We start from the raw sequence: 17741 nt of genomic DNA, 5'->3' as shown, positions 1-17741 counted from the left end.
CTGGGGTCGATTTGCTCGACTAAAGGCGGTGCTCTAGCATGACCGCAGTGAAATGACTGAAACAAGTAAAAGAGTATATATGTGTGTGTGTGTGTGTGTGTGTGTGTGAGTGTGTATGTATAATATATATATATATATATATATATATATATACACACACACACACACACACATACACATTTATACCATATATATATATATATATATATATGGGTATGTATGCATGTATGTTTGAATGTAGCTTGTTCTCGTTTTTTTTTTGTTCCTGTTGTTACGAGTTATTAGGTTTCCTTTTGCCCACACCTTTTTTATTTTTTAATCTTATTTATTTATATTTCGTGTCTCAGGCGAGGAGGAGTAATCTTAGCATTTGTATTGTTTGTCATCTCAATGCCATGCTTGATAAACCACATTTGTTCTCCTCTCAAGGCTTCTAATCTTTCCAAAAAGAATTCTTAGTTTTTGTGTGTAAGTGTGTGAATGCATACGTACCTGCGCGCGCGCGCAGGCGCGCGCGTGTGTGTGTGTGTGTGTGTGTGTTTGTGTGTGTGTGTGTGTGTGTGTGTTTGTGTGTGGTGGGGGTGTCGTACAGAACAATGCTCCAGTCTTTGCTATCATATATGGTACGTATTTTGATTTCACCCCTAAAATGTATGTCAAAAACATTATCTCCCAACAAAAGCAAATACAGACATACACTTTACATTAACTTGGGTAAGGAAGGGCACTCAGTGCAGACTTTGCGAATCTTTTGGGGGTCGGGATTCTTCCTGTTGAACATTTTCATTTCCCTTAATGTTGTTAAAATCATTGAGATGATTCCTTGTTTTTACCCTTTTTTTTCCTTTTGGTGAGGTGGCAGGGTTTATACTTCTCCAAACATTTTGAACTTCATTCATATTCATGTCTCAATAAATGAGGAAGACAGGCTTGAAACAGATGGTGTGACGTTGCGTGCAGTGTGCGAGGCCGTATGCAGAATCCAATGGGCGACCATTTCACATAAGTGTATTTGCTGTAGTCGAAGGTTAAGTTACGTTTAAGGAATGGGAGGAGGCAAGCCAATCTGACTGCCGCACCAGGCCGCCAAAACCCACATTACACCACTGAACAGATGGTGAGTAATCGCATTAGATATTCAACATAGTCTAATTCCGTACATCATTGTTTTATATTCATTAGTATGGAACATGGATTAATAACTGTCTCTCAACTCCTCAAAATCCATAGTAGAAGTACCAGTAACATACTGTAGTAAATATCATTGAATGCACACACACACACACACGCACACGCACACACACACACGCATATATATATATATATAGGCACAGGAGTGGCTGTGTGGTAAGTAGGTTGCTTCCCGGCCACATGGTTCCAGGTTCAGTCCTATTGCTGACACGTTGGGAAAGTGTCTTCTACTACAGCCTTGGGCCAACCAAAGACTTGTGATTGGATTTGGTAGATGGAGACTGAAAGAAGCCCGTCGTATATGTGTGTGTGTGTGGTGTGTGTGTGTGTGTGTGTGTGTGTGTGTGTGCGTGCGTGCGTGTGTTTGTCCCCATGCTATCGCTTAACAACCGATGTTTGTGTGTCTACGTAACCGTAACTTAGCGGTTTGGCAAAGAGACCGATAGAATAAGTACTAGGTTTGTAAAGAATAAGTCCTGGAGTCGATTTGTTCGACTAAAGGCGGTGCTCCAACATGGCCGCAGTCAAATGACTGAAACATGTCCGGTCCGAGAATCGAACTCACGATCTAGCGATCTTGTGTACAAAACACTAACCACTAGGCCTCGCCCCTTCATACACACACATACACTTTCTTTCCTATAAAAACTGGTTTCTACGAAAATGTTCTATGCCTCAAATGTGTCAAGAACGGAGGAATAAGATTAGGTAACATTCATGCATGAGGCTATTAGAAGTTGATATGATCACGAGAAGGTATCGCAATAAGAATTGAACCTACTTTTATTTTGTTATTCTCTTCCTCTTCGTCTTCAAATTCAGCCTTATTATGATCATTAAATTAAAGTATTTCACAATGCACCAGAACGGTTTGTCGGTAGAAATAATTTTCTCTGAACTCTTGAATTAGTTTCTTCTGATATCTGATAAGGGGAATCTTTCTCGAAATATTACAGAAAGAAATATTTCTGTGAGGATAATACAATATCATCGCTTTGTCTTATTTATTAACATCCCTTTACATTTTGCCCAACTTAGCATCTGCATTGCTAAAAGGCTTTTTTAAAATATTTATATTTATATCCCTTACACATTGCAATGCGTGAAGCAAATTACAACATTGCTTTGAAGTATTTTCGAATATTAATGGAATGTAGTAGTCTGTATGAGTCACGAAAATATTGTGGAGGTTCGGCCATGTCTAATTACTACCTTACTAATTCCGTAAAAAGACGACTATTGTAATTCTCTACAATGCATTAGGTCCAATTTATATAAAATTATTATTATTATCATTATTATTATTGAGTGAGAGAGCAGTGCATGCCATCAAAGTGATACTGGGGTAAAATATACGAAGCCCAATATACCCATCATGACTACCCGTCTGATAAAGGTACACCAGGCACATGCATCACAACCATATGTGCGCGACATGGTGATCTCATATCAAGATAAACAGCACATGACCTAGCAGGTGAGGCCCAGTTAGAATTTTCTTCAGGTTGAGTAGCCCATCCCGCTCAAAAGGTCTCTGAATAAGGGTTATTTAAGGATGTTGAAAGAACCACCCATGTTTCCAGAGGTGAATTATTCAAACCCCAAAGAATCCCTCTCAACACATGGCTATGATGCTCCCCCACTACTTCTGCTCGTGATCAGAGATGCACATATCGTCAGCCACTAAGGGACATGCTCAAGTGGTTAAGGTCAAACAACTGACAAACAAATCTGTGGTATCGAGCAGAATATTTGCTGTTGCCCATCTTTTATACCAATATACATGACAACATTTCCAATCAGTTAAGATCAGAAGCCATGAGAGCCACTGCTTGGTACTGCATCAGGGCATTTATTATTATTATTATTATTATTATTATTATTATTATTATTATTTCATTATTATTATTATTATTATTATTATTATTATTATTATTATTATTATTATAAGGGTAGCGAGCTGGCAGTATCGGTACTGCACTGACGAAATACTTAGCGGCATTTCTTCGGCTGTTTACGTTCTGTGTTTAAATTCTGCGAAGGTCCACTTTGCCTTTCATCTATTCGACGTTGATAAAATGTCATTAGGCACTGGGGTCAATGTAATCGACCTTCCCCTCAAAGTTGCTGGCCTTATGCTTATAGCAGAAGATTTATTGTTATTAAGTGGCGAGCTGGCAGAATCGTTTAGCACGCCGGGCGAAATGCTTAGCGGCATTTAGTCTGCCGTTACGTTCTGAGTTCAAATTCCGCCGAGGTCGACTTTGCCTTTCATCCTTTCGGGGTCGATTAAATAAGTACCAGTTACGCACTGGGGTTGATATAATCGACTTAATCTGTTTGTCTGTCCTTGTTTGTCCTCTCTGTTTAGCCTATTGTGGGTAGTAAAGAAATAGGTATTTCGTCTGCCGCTACATTCTGAGTTCAAATTCCGCCGAGGTCGACTTTGCCTATCATCCTTACGAGGTCGATTAAATAAGTACCAGTTACGCTCTGGGGTCGATATAATCGACTTAATCCGTTTCTCTGTCGTTGTTTGTTCCCTCTGTGTTTAGCCCCTTGAGGGCAGCAAAGAAATAAGAATCGTTTAGCACGCCGGACAAAACGCTTAGCGGTATTTCGCCCGTCTTCACTTTATGAGTTCAAATTCTGTCGTGTGCGACTTTGCCTTTCATCCTTTCGGGGTCGATAAAATAAGCACCAGATGAACACTGGGGTCGATGTAATCGACTTATTCCCTTCCCCAGAATTGCTGCCCCTGTGGCAAAGTTTGAAGCCATTATTATTATTATTATTATTATTATTATTATTTATTATTATTATTATTATTATTATTATTATTATTATTATTATTATCATTATTATTATTATTATATTATTATTATTATTATTATTATTATTATTATCAAGGGTAGCGAGCTGGCAGTATCGGTACTGCACTGGACGAAATACTTAGCGGCATTTCTTCCGGCTGTTTACGTTCTGTGTTTAAATTCTGCGAAGGTCCACTTTGCCTTTCATCTATTCGACGTTGATAAAATGTCAGTTAGGCACTGGGGTCAATGTAATCGACCTTCCCCTCAAAGTTGCTGGCCTTATGCTTATAGCAGAAGATTTATTGTTATTAAGGTGGCGAGCTGGCAGAATCGTTTAGCACGCCGGGCGAAATGCTTAGCGGCATTTAGTCTGCCGTTACGTTCTGAGTTCAAATTCCGCCGAGGTCGACTTTGCCTTTCATCCTTTCGGGGTCGATTAAATAAGTACCAGTTACGCACTGGGGTTGATATAATCGACTTAATCTGTTTGTCTGTCCTTGTTTGTCCTCTCTGTTTAGCCTATTGTGGGTAGTAAAGAAATAGGTATTTCGTCTGCCGCTACATTCTGAGTTCAAATTCCGCCGAGGTCGACTTTGCCTATCATCCTTACGAGGTCGATTAAATAAGTACCAGTTACGCTCTGGGGTCGATATAATCGACTTATCCGTTTCTCTGTCGTTGTTTGTTCCCTCTGTGTTAGCCCCTTGAGGGCAGCAAAGAAATAAGAATCGTTTAGCACGCCGGACAAAACGCTTAGCGGTATTTCGCCCGTCTTCACTTTATGAGTTCAAATTCTGTCGTGTGCGACTTTGCCTTTCATCCTTTCGGGGTCGATAAAATAAGCACCAGATGAACACTGGGGTCGATGTAATCGACTTATTCCCTTCCCCAGAATTGCTGCCCCTGTGGCAAAGTTTGAAGCCATTATTATTATTATTATTATTATATTATTATTATTATTATTATTATTATTATTATTTAAGGCAGCGCGCTGGCAGACCCTTTAGCTCGCCGATTAAAGTGCTTAATGGCGTTTCCGTTCAGAGTTCAGATTCCGCCGAAGACGACTTTGGCTTTCATCTTTTCGGGTTCCATAAAATAAGTACCGGTCCAGTACTGGGGTCAATGTAATCGATTTACTCCACCCCCAAAATTTATCATCATTATTATTATTATTATTATTATTATTATTGGCAGAAACGTTAGCACGCCGGGCGAAATGCGTAGTGGTATTTCGTCTGCCGTTACGTTGTGAGTTCAAATTCCGCCGAGGTCGACTTTGCCTTTCATCCTTTCGGGGTCGATAAATTAAGTACCAGTTACGCACTGGGGTCGATGTAATCGACTTAATTCCTATGTCTGTCCTTGTTTGTCCCCTCTGTGTTTAGCCCCTTGTGGGTAATAAAGAAAAAGGTATTTCGTCTGCCGTTACGTTGTGAGTTCAAATTCCGCCGAGGTCGACTTTGGGGGTCGATAAATTAAGTACCAGTTACGCACTGGGGTCGATGTAATCGACTTAATCCGTTTGTCCCCTCTGTGTTTAGCCCCTTGTGGGTAGTAAAAAATATATTATTATTTTTTTAATTTATTATTATTATTATTATTATTATTATTATTATTATTATTATTATTATTATTGCTGCTGCTGCTACTTGTCATGAATAGGAACGATTACGAGTCAAAAAAAAAAAACAATTATTAGGGGATTTTATGCAGTAGTAAGCGCAATAGGCAAATAACGAAAACAGAACGAGAGCCTGTGTCCCATAACTTATCAAGATATAGAAATAACACACGAAGTTCATTCGCACCTCAGGCAACAGCCATTGTGTCATTTTCAGACTGACATAACACTCACCACATATGCAACACTTTAAAATGAGCCAGTGCGTGATCAATGTCTGACGTAGCTTGCCAATGGGAATAGAATATATACAGCTAAATAAGAAACTTGCTGAGACTTTTAAGTCATTACACATTTACTTTAACTTCCCTAATTATTTTGTCCTAGATTCTTTTATGAAAATGTCGTATTCTGTTTTCCTTTGCGAGTTTCTTTTTTTCTTCGTCATCCAAGCATTATTTTTTGTTAATATATGCCATGTCATCCTCTATATATACATAATTCTGGTCAAAAGCCAGATTATTTGTTTTCCTTTTGCACAGTAGATAATTTAATTTTACTTCCGTTAATATATATATATTCTTTCTCATTTTTCTATGACATATATAAAAAGACTAAGCATGACACAGCTTCACAAGTCGTAAATGTCGCTGTCTGTTAGATGCCAGTATGTTTAAGATTAAAAGCCAATTTGAAAGTTTTATCCTATTTAATCAAACTAGTGTCTAGAGAAAACAGAAAGGGCTTGGCTTATTATTAACATATGGTATATTGATAATATACCATATGTTAATATGGCAGAAGAGTTAGAGGGTCAAATAGATTACTTTGCAGTAATTATTTCAGTGTTCTGCACTGTGAGTTCAAATCACGCCGAGATCAGCTTTGCCTTTCATATGTTCGAGGCGATAGATAAGTATCAGTCGTACTGAGAGCGATTCTTCTTTGTTTTTCTAGCACTTTATTTCTGTTTGTTTTTGTTTCTTTCTGAAAGAAATCGGCTGCGGCCAAACCTGGGAAGAAATTACTTCCGTCAGGTGTAAGAATACTAAATACACAGTATGCCACGACAGTGCTCCTATGAATCCATCTAGAAGTTAAGGTCCCCCCCCCCACCAATATATAATATATATATATATATATATATATATATATATATATATATATATATATATATACTTTAAATAAAAACCTTTGACTCTGCAACACTATATAAATTCTCTACAAATTCTCTACTTGGAATGACCAAGTTTAAAAATCTGTTGAATCTCACTCATAAGGGAATCTTACATTGCGTATAAACTCTATATTTGGAAGGACCCATTTTAAACTATGTTGGACTTTTGGACTTTACTCATAGGATATTGGAATATTGCATATATACCATTATGCCTAAAAATAGATTTACAACTTCAATATCCATACATATCTTGCATCTATTTTCTTTCCTCCACCTCACTCTCTATTTTGTATCACATCTAAACTAACTATGACTTAACTATCTTCTCACACCGTCTCCGATGAAGGGATATATTTAATAAATATCCTATAAACAGCTGTAAGACCTTCTATCTATAAATGCTCTAATATCTACACACCCTTGGTTTTTTATCTTATTACGCAAAAAAATTCTTATATATATATATAGGGTCTCAGTATTTTATAAATTCATTGTTTTGCGGGGTTTTCTTTTTGCCAGCGAATAAAACACATTGGAAAATATATATAAATAGGGTCAAATAGAAAAGATGTAGTACTGAAGAACCATGATCTGTGTTCACAACCCAGAACCGCACAAGTTCAGCATTGTTGCCTTGGATAAGCCGTTTTATATTTGTTCACTTGTTTCCGCTCACTGCGAAACGGTAACCAGTCCGCACAGAAAATGTTCATCGGGGATAACAAATGCGTAAAGCATGGTTTGGCACTTGAGGCTGCCACTGCGTGTGTGTGTGTGCGTGTGTGTGTGTGTGTGTGTGTGCGCGTGTGCGTGTGTGCGTGTACATTCTTACATACATGCATACGCAGCATGGTCGAAATAGTTTAGAAATTTGCTTTGGAGGTCCAGGGTCCGATACCTACCGAGTAACGCCAAAGGCAAACGTCATTCTCTAAAGCTTCGGGTTGATTCGTGCCCCGTGTGAGAAATTGGGCAGATGGAAACTGTATAGAAGCCTGTAGGGTAGATTACAACTGTAATTCTAAAGATTCGGCCTTGTCAAACATTTTGTCACGCTGATCCTGCCTTAGAATTAGTTTAATCGTACCTGTGCCTGTGGAATGTTAATCTCTGTTAATCGAACAACCGAATCTTCAGCGCCAAACAAGGAAGACCCACCACACACACACGTACGCACGCACGCACGCACATGCATGTATGTATATGAACAAGCGCTGTTGAGTAGTTGTCTTCTGTGTGCAGGTTCGATTCTAGGATAAGCGTTTCCATTTCACTTCACTCATATTTACTATCACGAGCAGCCTGGAATGGAATGAACTCCTCCAGGCTAAACCTTTCCTTGACACTAGGAAATAAGAGCCTTTTGATGTTGACTCACCGATTACTTAGAGATTACTAAAGGAATATGCTGTATTTAATGGCTTAAATGTCACACCGGCATATTAAACGCACCCTAATTCCTGCAGCTTACATTCAGGAAGTAAAAATTTTTGACCATTAACACGTAATAGTTAAGGCAGTCTAGGATACTTCTGCTTATAGAAAAGCAGCATGCAGTGGATCAATCTCTACTTACAAAAAAGCAATATGTAGGGGTCTATTTGTACATTATAATTCATCGCTGCCCTTCAGAGCTAAGATGACCTATGTTAGAAATGAGACCCACAGGATATGCAGTAACTGCTGTAAGGCATGAAACAAAAACACCAAGACCATACAATTCTGAAAAGTACCAATGGAGAATAGCTTTTCCTCTAAATACCAAGACATCACCAAACCACCTAACAAAATCCACACATCCAAGGATTAACGTTTTCTAAAACTGCCAAATTTTAATGAAAAACAAAAAAAAATGCTGCAATCCACTGTGCAATCTGCAAGGAAGAATTGAATACGTAGCTGGTATATTCTGGACCTTCATTGAGGAGTACCCTAATTAAAAGCATGCAGGATAAAATGACACCTTATGTACATTGCCCTACTACCCGATCAAAGGTAAAAAATATATATAGGACCCGGGGTACTTTTCTTGAGACCTTTTTTTTTAGAATGTCTTATATGCATCAAGTACTCATATCTGCTGTGGGCAAGGTCCTAACAACCGAATCAGTATCCCACTTGTGTTCCAAGATGGTCTGGAAAGCTATCTTAACACTCGAGTAAAGATAATAAACAATCAGCGGTGTCGCTATTTTATTTATCCCGGCACCGCACCCACTGAAGTAGCTACACTTTCAAATTATAACGAATGAATCTCAAATTAAAACAATTTTTATATGATTTAAATTATATGAACTTTGATTTAATCCAGATGAACTTTTATGGAAAACAAATGTCAATTTCAAATATATGAAATTCATATCAAAATAACTTATGTGAGATTTTAAACATTACGTTTAATTTAAAACATGTTTTGTTTTAAATGTGTCATGATATTTTCAGATTCTATGAAAATTTTCTACAAGAGATTTTGTATTATAGATTCTGGGGTAATTTCAAGCGGGTTGAAAATGCTTTCTTAATTTGTTATTGTGATATGAGTTCGTTGTTTGTTCTTTCTCGAGCCATGCCTGGCTCATAAGGGCCGGCTTCCCGGTTTCCTTGGCGTATAGGTTCCCCACCTGGACGGGACGCCGGTCCGTCGCAGGTGAGCTGGAAGATACAGGAGGAAAGAGTGAAAGAAAGTTGTGGCGAAAGAGTCAGCAGAAGTTCGCCATTACCTTCTGCCGGAGCCGCGTGGGGAGCTTAAGCGTTTCGCTCATAAACACACACATCGCCCGGTCTGAGATTCGAACCCGCGATCCCTCGTTATTTCATGTCCAATTGATAACTAATGTTTAATTAAATATGACAAAATCAGTTTAAGCCTACGGATACAGACAGACAGACAAGAAGGAAGGAAAGATAGAAAGACTAATTCTTGTTGGTAAGATGGAACCACAAAGTATATGTAGCGTAGGTATATGTGTATACAAACTTCTCAACATGTCTTCATGTTTTTATTAGCATTGGGTCGATTAAAAGAGGACGGGAGCAATAGTTAAGTGCAAGTATAACCAACGCGGGTATTTTATAAGGTTGCTCGAACTATTAGAAACAGCAGCCAAATCTTTACAGTTTATCCTGGTAATTTCGGAACTAAAGTTCGCACCTTTCCATTTATTTATGAATAAATTTCATTCTTAAAATTTTTAATTTCATTGTATATTAACTTTTGTTTAAACGAAAGTTGCTTTGTTTTAAATTGTTTTTCATATATTTTAAATTGATACTCACTTGTTTTAAATAAAGGTCTTATGTCTTATATTAAAGCTCATATTTCGAAATAGTTTAATTATTTAATTTGAGTGAGATTCATTTGTTTTAATTTGAAATTTAGTTGTGCTAATATGAGTGAGTCATTTGTTTTAATTTGAAATCTAGTTATTTTAATTTGAGATTAAAATGGTGCAGTTTTGATAAGCTGTAACTGATACTATTTTTCACTAAAAGTGGAAGTAATTAACTGATTGTATCGCACTAATTACCCAGAAAATAACAACATCGGTTCATGAATTATAAAAAAAAAAAACGAAGTTAAATACGATCCTAATTAAATCGTTCCAGAGGAGATCGGTTTTTAGCGCAGTTATTTCAAGTTGCCAAAATATTAAGTCATGCATATTTGACTGTTTATTACAGTTATTATAAAAAAAATATATTTCATCTTTTATTGAGGAAACAGCACTCTTGTTTTCTTCATAGACCAGGTGGGTGGGTAGTTACACGTCAATGAAAATAGAACTTCTTTATTATAGACTAGCCTAAACACCCGGTGGTGCTCGGAAGTTTAAAGAATGTTAAAGGAAATAAACATATTTATTCTGATAAAAAATAGTATTTTCAGAAGAATTCTATATACAGTTTGACCAAGTTGACTACTCCTGGTTCGGAAAAATCTGTGATCTGGAAATGTATCGGAACCAAATATTCCGGAAAATCAATGTTGTACTTGTATATGCTTATGCTTTGAATGAAATATTATGCGACACGTTTCTTTAATAATTAAGCATTATGGGGATATTCTATTTTTTACTTTCGTATAAACAGGAATATTACAGTGATTGGTGGGAAGATTCGAATCGTTTTATTTACAACTAGCAGTATCGCCCGGCGTTGCTCGGGTTTGTAAGGGAAATAACTATAAAGCATTTTTAGAGAGTTATAGCCAAAAACTGGAAAAAAAAATGATGGTAAATTTTTTTTTTCGTTAAAAAGGTCGAGTTGCGTCCCCTAGACAGTCTGTGGTTTGTATTTCTGATTCTCGACCCCATGTTGAATTTATCGATTTTTTTCAGAACTGGGGGAACTTTTCAAAATTTTCGCTGCGTTAGTTTTGAATTATGACATTGGGCTATGTGTGTGTCAAGTTTCATCAGAATCGGTTGAAAGCCGTGGTCAGGGTGAGGGTACAACCTAACAGACACACAGAAACACACACAGACAAACTGCCGTTTATATATAGAGAGATAACAAAAATGTGCCGAGCTGAATCCAGCTGACATTCCTTAATTTTACAATCTCTATGTTTATTGTGGAACATGTTCTAAGATCTGTTATTTAAAACCTTGAGTTTTAGCTTTTAAGATGACAGCGTCAGTTTGTTAAAGAGGATTCAGTTGCTATTTTGAGCAGATCAAGATTCTTTGATGACTTGTATGCTGAACAGAAATAAAACAACATCAGCTTAATAGCATTAATGTCTAGGTATTATTCCACATGTACACATACCCTTAGCGTAATTCTCGGGTGGAATCAGCAAATAACAATTTCGAACCATTAAATTATGAGACAATAGCGGGATTGAGTGGATATTGAAAAGACAAATCGACTTTCCAAAGCGTAATCGAAGATCGATTATTAGTTTTCTATTTAATGAAATTGATAAAATAATTGCAGTTTAACGACTTTCACATTCTATATTTAAATTTTATTTCGAAAAATATTTAATACTTTCTGGCAACATTAACAACTATATCTTTATGAAGTTTAAATGAAAACTAAGAAAAAACTCTTTTAGAATTCCTACGATGGGTGTAATTGATGTGATTGCTTTTAGCATGGTTATTTATTTCACATAGGAAGCAATAAAAAATTTCGAAAGTTCTTTTAGAATCCCTAGAATGGGTGTAATTGATTTGGTTTCTATTAACAAGATTATTTATTCGCTTGAAATTGCAGTGGAACCATGTAATCTGAATACCATATAATAGAACAGATGAATATATTTGAGCATCTTTTGGATTTCCTAAATTACTGATGAATTGTGTTTAAAGGTATAGATTTTCAAAGTAAGCTACGATGTTGTTTTATACTACAGCAAGTAATGAGGGCTGCTGCAGTAATAATCAGCGGATCACGATAAAGAGTTGTCCTTAGAGCAGAGATCTGCTTGCAATAGACTGGATACTGCAAAAGATCTCCAACGGATCAGGTAGTGATGTTAAACGGAGGTGAGGTGCTCGATTAGGTACACCATGTCAGAATAGGTACATGTAGATGACCTTATAATTTCAGTCTATTCAGTTTTACTGATACGATTCGGGTTGACCCAAGGCAACACTCGAATACATTTCTTCAAGATGCTTTGCGGCAGGACTGATCTCAGAATCACATGATTGCAAAGCGAAGTTCTTAACCACATAGCCATGCTAAAAGCAACAAAGTTAATAAGACCTTTGGAGGGGATTTTTAAGAAGTTTCGAATTTTTGTTGCTTCTAAAGGCAAAAATTGTTAAAATGTTACTTCGAAGGTTGAATTTTTGCCTCGCATTTAATATTAAATAATAATTAGATGTAGAATGCGATAGCTGTGAAATGAGATTTTTTTTTTTTATAGAGCTCGTAAAATAAAAGACCAGATGTACGATTTGAACAAATAACATGTTAATGTTATTTGCTAATCACTCTTGTTAAGTTAATCACTCTTACCTCTTTCGAAAAATATTACAGTTAGTAAAACTAAAATTCGGATATAATCTTGGACCAGAAATTTGGTCAGCAAAACAAGTTTTACTGAGTTACCTGCTCTTTATTTCTCTTATATTTAACAATGTGTAGAAGAATCCTTAAGATTTTCATCTGAAATTTTCGAAGTTTCATCAGAGAAATTAAAAGGAATTATGCTTGTTCTTATCAACTCCGGTGTACGACATTAATTTTAATCTGAAATTCTAGGAATACTAAACTAGTCAGGTAAAAACACCAGATTTCTTACATTAATGTGTTGACCAATTTAAAAAGAATTAGGTTCCTAGTTCTTGAAATGTATTATTTTCTAGATTTAATATTTTTTGCTCTGTTTTAGCAGCGAACTCATCTTCTTTATCCTCTTTGTAATCATGTAAATTTCATCTCCACTTCTTTTTTTTCCTTTTTTTCTCTTTGCGAAGGATGTATTCATATATATTTGTTAGTATTTTGTTTTATTATACTTTTGAATGTTTTACTTTAAAACTAACTCATTTTGGTCCATGATAAATATTTCAATCAAAAAACCGTTGTCGTTAAATGTTCTTATGACGTTTGTTATTTTCTCGTTGTGCCGTTCATATTCTGTTTTTCGTCTCCAGCGTTTCACAAATATTTCGTACAAACCAAACGAAGTTCATAACTCTTTTGCTTTAGTTGTCGGCGGTCTGTAAAAATAGGAGTATTAACAACCTGCTTTTTTCTTTCGCTGAATGAAAATGTTCTCAAAAAAACAATATCGTTCCCTTTCGTTCGAATTTTCCTATACTTAGCAGAGGAAGTTGTCATGTTTTGTTTTGGCTGGGGTTCTTTTTCTATCTTAAGAACAACTTTTTTTATTACCATATTTCTGTAGAAGCAAATTGCCTTTATTTTAATTAATTTTCAAAAGAATGAAGAATTTAGCAGAATAACCATCGTTATTAAGCTAGTGTTCCGATTTTTACGTTCTGAGTTCAAATTCCGTTGAGGTCAGAGTTGCAGGGTGGATAGAATAAAGTACCAGTCAAGTAGTGGGATCCCCTGAAACATCCGACCTTATAATTATTAAGTTAGTGTTTGAGACAAATTAATATGAAATTTTAATCGCCATCACTTTTAACCTCTTAACATAGACATTTTTTTCTTTCAATTCGTATGCAAAAAGTATTTTATTTATTTATTTTGAATCTGTACATAAGGAAGAATAAGCACAAATTATTTTTGGACCAGTTACGATTTATTACCGATAGAAACGGGAATAGCATCATGAAGTATTTCAGGTGGGACATAAGCGACAATACCTCAGAGTACAGTGAACGTACACTTACGTCAGAAATTAATTAGCACTTCTCAAATTTCTACATTAAATAGGTTAAATCAATTAACCTATGAGCTGTTCAAAACGTCTTACGCGATGAGAAAACTTAGTATGGTGTGCTTCGGTCCTTGCGAGGCGCTACCTATATCTATTAAACAAAGGAAGATTTGTCTGCATCCGCACTCCAAGTTGTTGTTGCACTGCTATGTCAACATCATAAGGCTGTAGACTCTCAAACTGCTCTGCAAACAAAGTTACGTCATCGTTCTGCGCAACAGTGAACTCGCAACAAAGCAATAGTTCGAGATATGGCCACTAGGTGACAGCACATACCTTGAGTGAAGAGCAAATCAAGGGTGCTAATTAATTTCTGACGGTAGTGTATATTTTCGTTCAAATACTAGACAACTCTGAACGAAAATATACGGGATAATATGGTAAGCGGTTACACAGTGGGCTGTATCATAGAACCAGAAATTGTCTAAGACGGGTTGGTATCAAAGGATGAAAATTTAATTTGAAAAGTGAGAATTTTAGTTATAAAATGTTTTCGTTTAACACATTTCTGGCTAGATTTTGTTTATTTTTTTTAATGCCACCACAGTAAGGTGAAACGAGGTCAGGAAATTTTTGTATTGTGCTTTATATCATTGTTTACATATTTTTATTAAATGTAAATCCTTTTTGACATTAATAGCAATATGTACAAACTAAGCAATTGTTTAAGCCAGTTCGCTTCATTTGTATAACCATTTCTACTGCCATTTATTCACTCATCCTCATTCCATTGTTCTTATTTAGCACCCAGTCAGATTTGAACGCGCAGGTCTATTATTCAAGGCGTCCAAACTATGACCATCTTGTCGCTTCATAGTGTATATGGAATTATATTAACGATTACAGATTTCCTTTATTTAAAAAGCAGGATATATGTAATTTGGGGTTGGACTCGGCTATCATTTTAACAAAGTCAAGCATACAAGTGCCTCTCTTTGGTTAGGAAATACACATTAGCTCGTTCAACTAACATCGTGTGTTTAATATATGCATACATTTTTTGCCTGTTCATCTGAAACACATAATATTTACCATAGGGAGTTCTTTTATGAAAGAAAAAAATCAGTAAAATTAGTTAAGCACTAAGCTAAACTCTGTGTATATATAATTTAGTAACACTTTGACTCAGTTCTCTGCAACTTAGATCCGTGGGCTCGTAGAACGAATCTCTCATCAGGCAAACAGCTAAATTAAACTTGTTAAATATTATACGCAGGAGTGCTGAGAACGTCCTGGCTTTAAGTAATAGAAAATACAGGAGGATCAGTTAATTATGATTTTATTCAACATATCCCCCTCTCAGATTCACACACTTATCGCAGCGGTCCTCCAGCCCTGTAAAAGAATTGGGAAGGTTGGCCCTCTAGCCAGGCCTTTCGCGACACCCTTAAAGCCAAGAACTTTTCAGCACCCTCTCGTATGTAACTTCTCCCAAATAAATATGAAAGTTTATAGATATACAGGAAAATACAAATTTATTTACGATTATAATTATTAGGACTGAAATACGTCTAGATCTGTTTACTGTGGGGGTTCGTGTCTAGCATGTAGCTTAATTTTTCATTGTAAGAATAGTGAGTAGCTGTGAAGTCCATACAATAAGTGAGTAGTATTAAGAGGGTAAAGGTGAAGCAAAATATAGGTTAGCCATGGTAGGAAATGATAGATACAACACAAATAAGCATCAGATTTGAACTTATTCGCAAACCGGTCTCTCAACGTCATTTTAATTTCATAAGCGCTCAAAGACATGAAGAAAATGGCTCGCTATTTTTCGATATATGCTCTTTTTATTTTTCTTTATACAATTTATGCATCTCCTCATCGCTTGTGTGTGTCTGTATATATATATATATACACACACACACACACGAGTGAGTGGATAGTGAGGGGTTCATTCTATGTTCTCAGTCGTATGGATTTGAGTCAAACTGGTGTTAAATTATGTAAGAAGTTCACTTCGCGATCGCAAATTCCCGGTTTCGATTCCACTGCGTGACACATTGGGCAGATGTCATTTTTTTGTATAGCATCGAGTCGAAGTGATTCGATGTTACATGTTAAAAGGTGCTCTCTAAAACTCTCTGCCAATCTCTGACCCGCTTGTCCAAAATACAAGCCACGAAGTCAGCATTTAATGCAGTAAATATTTTTAGTGATACAGATAAAATGATCGGAGAAATAGGAGGAATTAGATCCATATAATAAGATGATGATATTTTGGATGAAATGATTGTTATTGCAGCGGCGTCTGGGAAAGGATTCAAGTTACGTGTGTACTAGAAAGTTACGGAGATTACGGTCGCGACTGAAGGAAGCAAGTGGCTTATTCAAGGAAGATGTGGGAAGGAACAGTCAGATTAGAGAAAAGTAGTACTGTAGGATGGTGTGTTATGAAGTTAAGGCGGTGGGCAGCTGTGTGAAAGAGAAGTAGGGGAAAGCGGCTGATGGCAGGGTGGACACGAGATATGAAAGTGGAAGCACTATCAACAAAAAGGGCGGCATCAACGGCTTGCTGGAGATAACCATGTTGTGAGAATTGGCGAATTGTTTGGTGCGACTGGATATTGAATTTGGGGTCATGGCTATTAGGTGTCGTAGATAAAGAAATTTAGAATAGGAGATAGCAGATGATGAATGAATGAGGTCAATTGAAATTGAGTTAGAGGTAGGTATTGGTGAGTTTGTATAACACAATTGGACACATTGGGATAGTTAAGAAAGACGGAGATGTTTTGAAAGTTAGCCGTGCTGGTGGTTTTGATTGTCGTGAAATATAGAAAAGGGTGGCAAGAACTGAAGAATAAATGTAGATGGGGAGTGACTTTGATGAGCTGGGTGAAGAACTGATAAAAAAAAAACTGGGGACTTTTTTGTAGTTGGGTGGGGGATATTCTGGTTGCCATGATTACCTAGAACCTGTTGGTTGAACTCGAGAAATGAAGAATCAATGAGACAAAGGAGAATAGGGATGCTGGGTATAAGACGATATGATGAACATTGCGCGCTAAAGCCTGCAAGGTCTCTTACTCAAACACCGGTCATAAACGCTGCTTTCGATTCTTACACAGTCCAGCAAGTAATACCGGCGCATATGCTCACTCACTCTTCTTTCTCTTCTGCCTTTTCTAGCTACCCGTTTAAAACAGTGTTCTACATAAGTAGGGAGAGTTTACGAAAAAAACAAAAGACGAAGACAGGTGGTGTACAAAACAAACAGATGTATTAGTATAACGCTCAGGAATTGAAAAAGTCTTTTACGTTTCGAGCCTACGCTCTTCTACAGAAAGGGACACAGAAAAAACAAGGAGAGAAGAAAAAAAAGCTACATAAGTAGCCAATAGCACAATGAGATTTTGTACTATCTCGCTGTTTTCTTTAGTTTCAAATAACTGCATCTTTAGTCTTTTAGCTAAGTTTCTTAACAGATAGTAATCTATAACGTAACGGAACTATTGAAGCATCAGGTTTAAAAACAAAATAAGTTTTACTGTTTACACATTCTACCAGAAGGTTTCGTATAACGATTTAATCAAAACATCGCCATACGAAAATAATCTTATT

At 36.5% G+C, this 17741-nt stretch overlaps 1 protein-coding gene across 3 annotated transcripts in view; it reads left to right on the top strand.

The window, feature by feature from the left end:
- Nucleotides 1–17741, top strand: part of LOC115211941 — a 63523-nt gene that overhangs the window by 10382 nt on the left and 35400 nt on the right. The window contains exon 1 of one of the 3 annotated variants that reach the window (XM_036502945.1): nt 12904–13045. The exons of the other annotated variants lie outside the window; for them this stretch is intronic. The gene's annotated coding sequence lies outside the window, so the exon portion shown is untranslated. Of the gene's footprint in view, nt 1–12903; nt 13046–17741 lie in introns of those variants that run through there. 3 annotated transcript variants of the gene reach the window in all.

Source organism: Octopus sinensis, linkage group LG5 (assembly GCF_006345805.1).
Source record: "Octopus sinensis linkage group LG5, ASM634580v1, whole genome shotgun sequence".
Classification (NCBI taxonomy): Eukaryota; Metazoa; Mollusca; class Cephalopoda; order Octopoda; family Octopodidae; genus Octopus; species Octopus sinensis.
The sequence above is the reverse complement of the archived record's forward strand: the minus strand, read 5'-3'. Positions and strand labels throughout refer to the sequence as shown.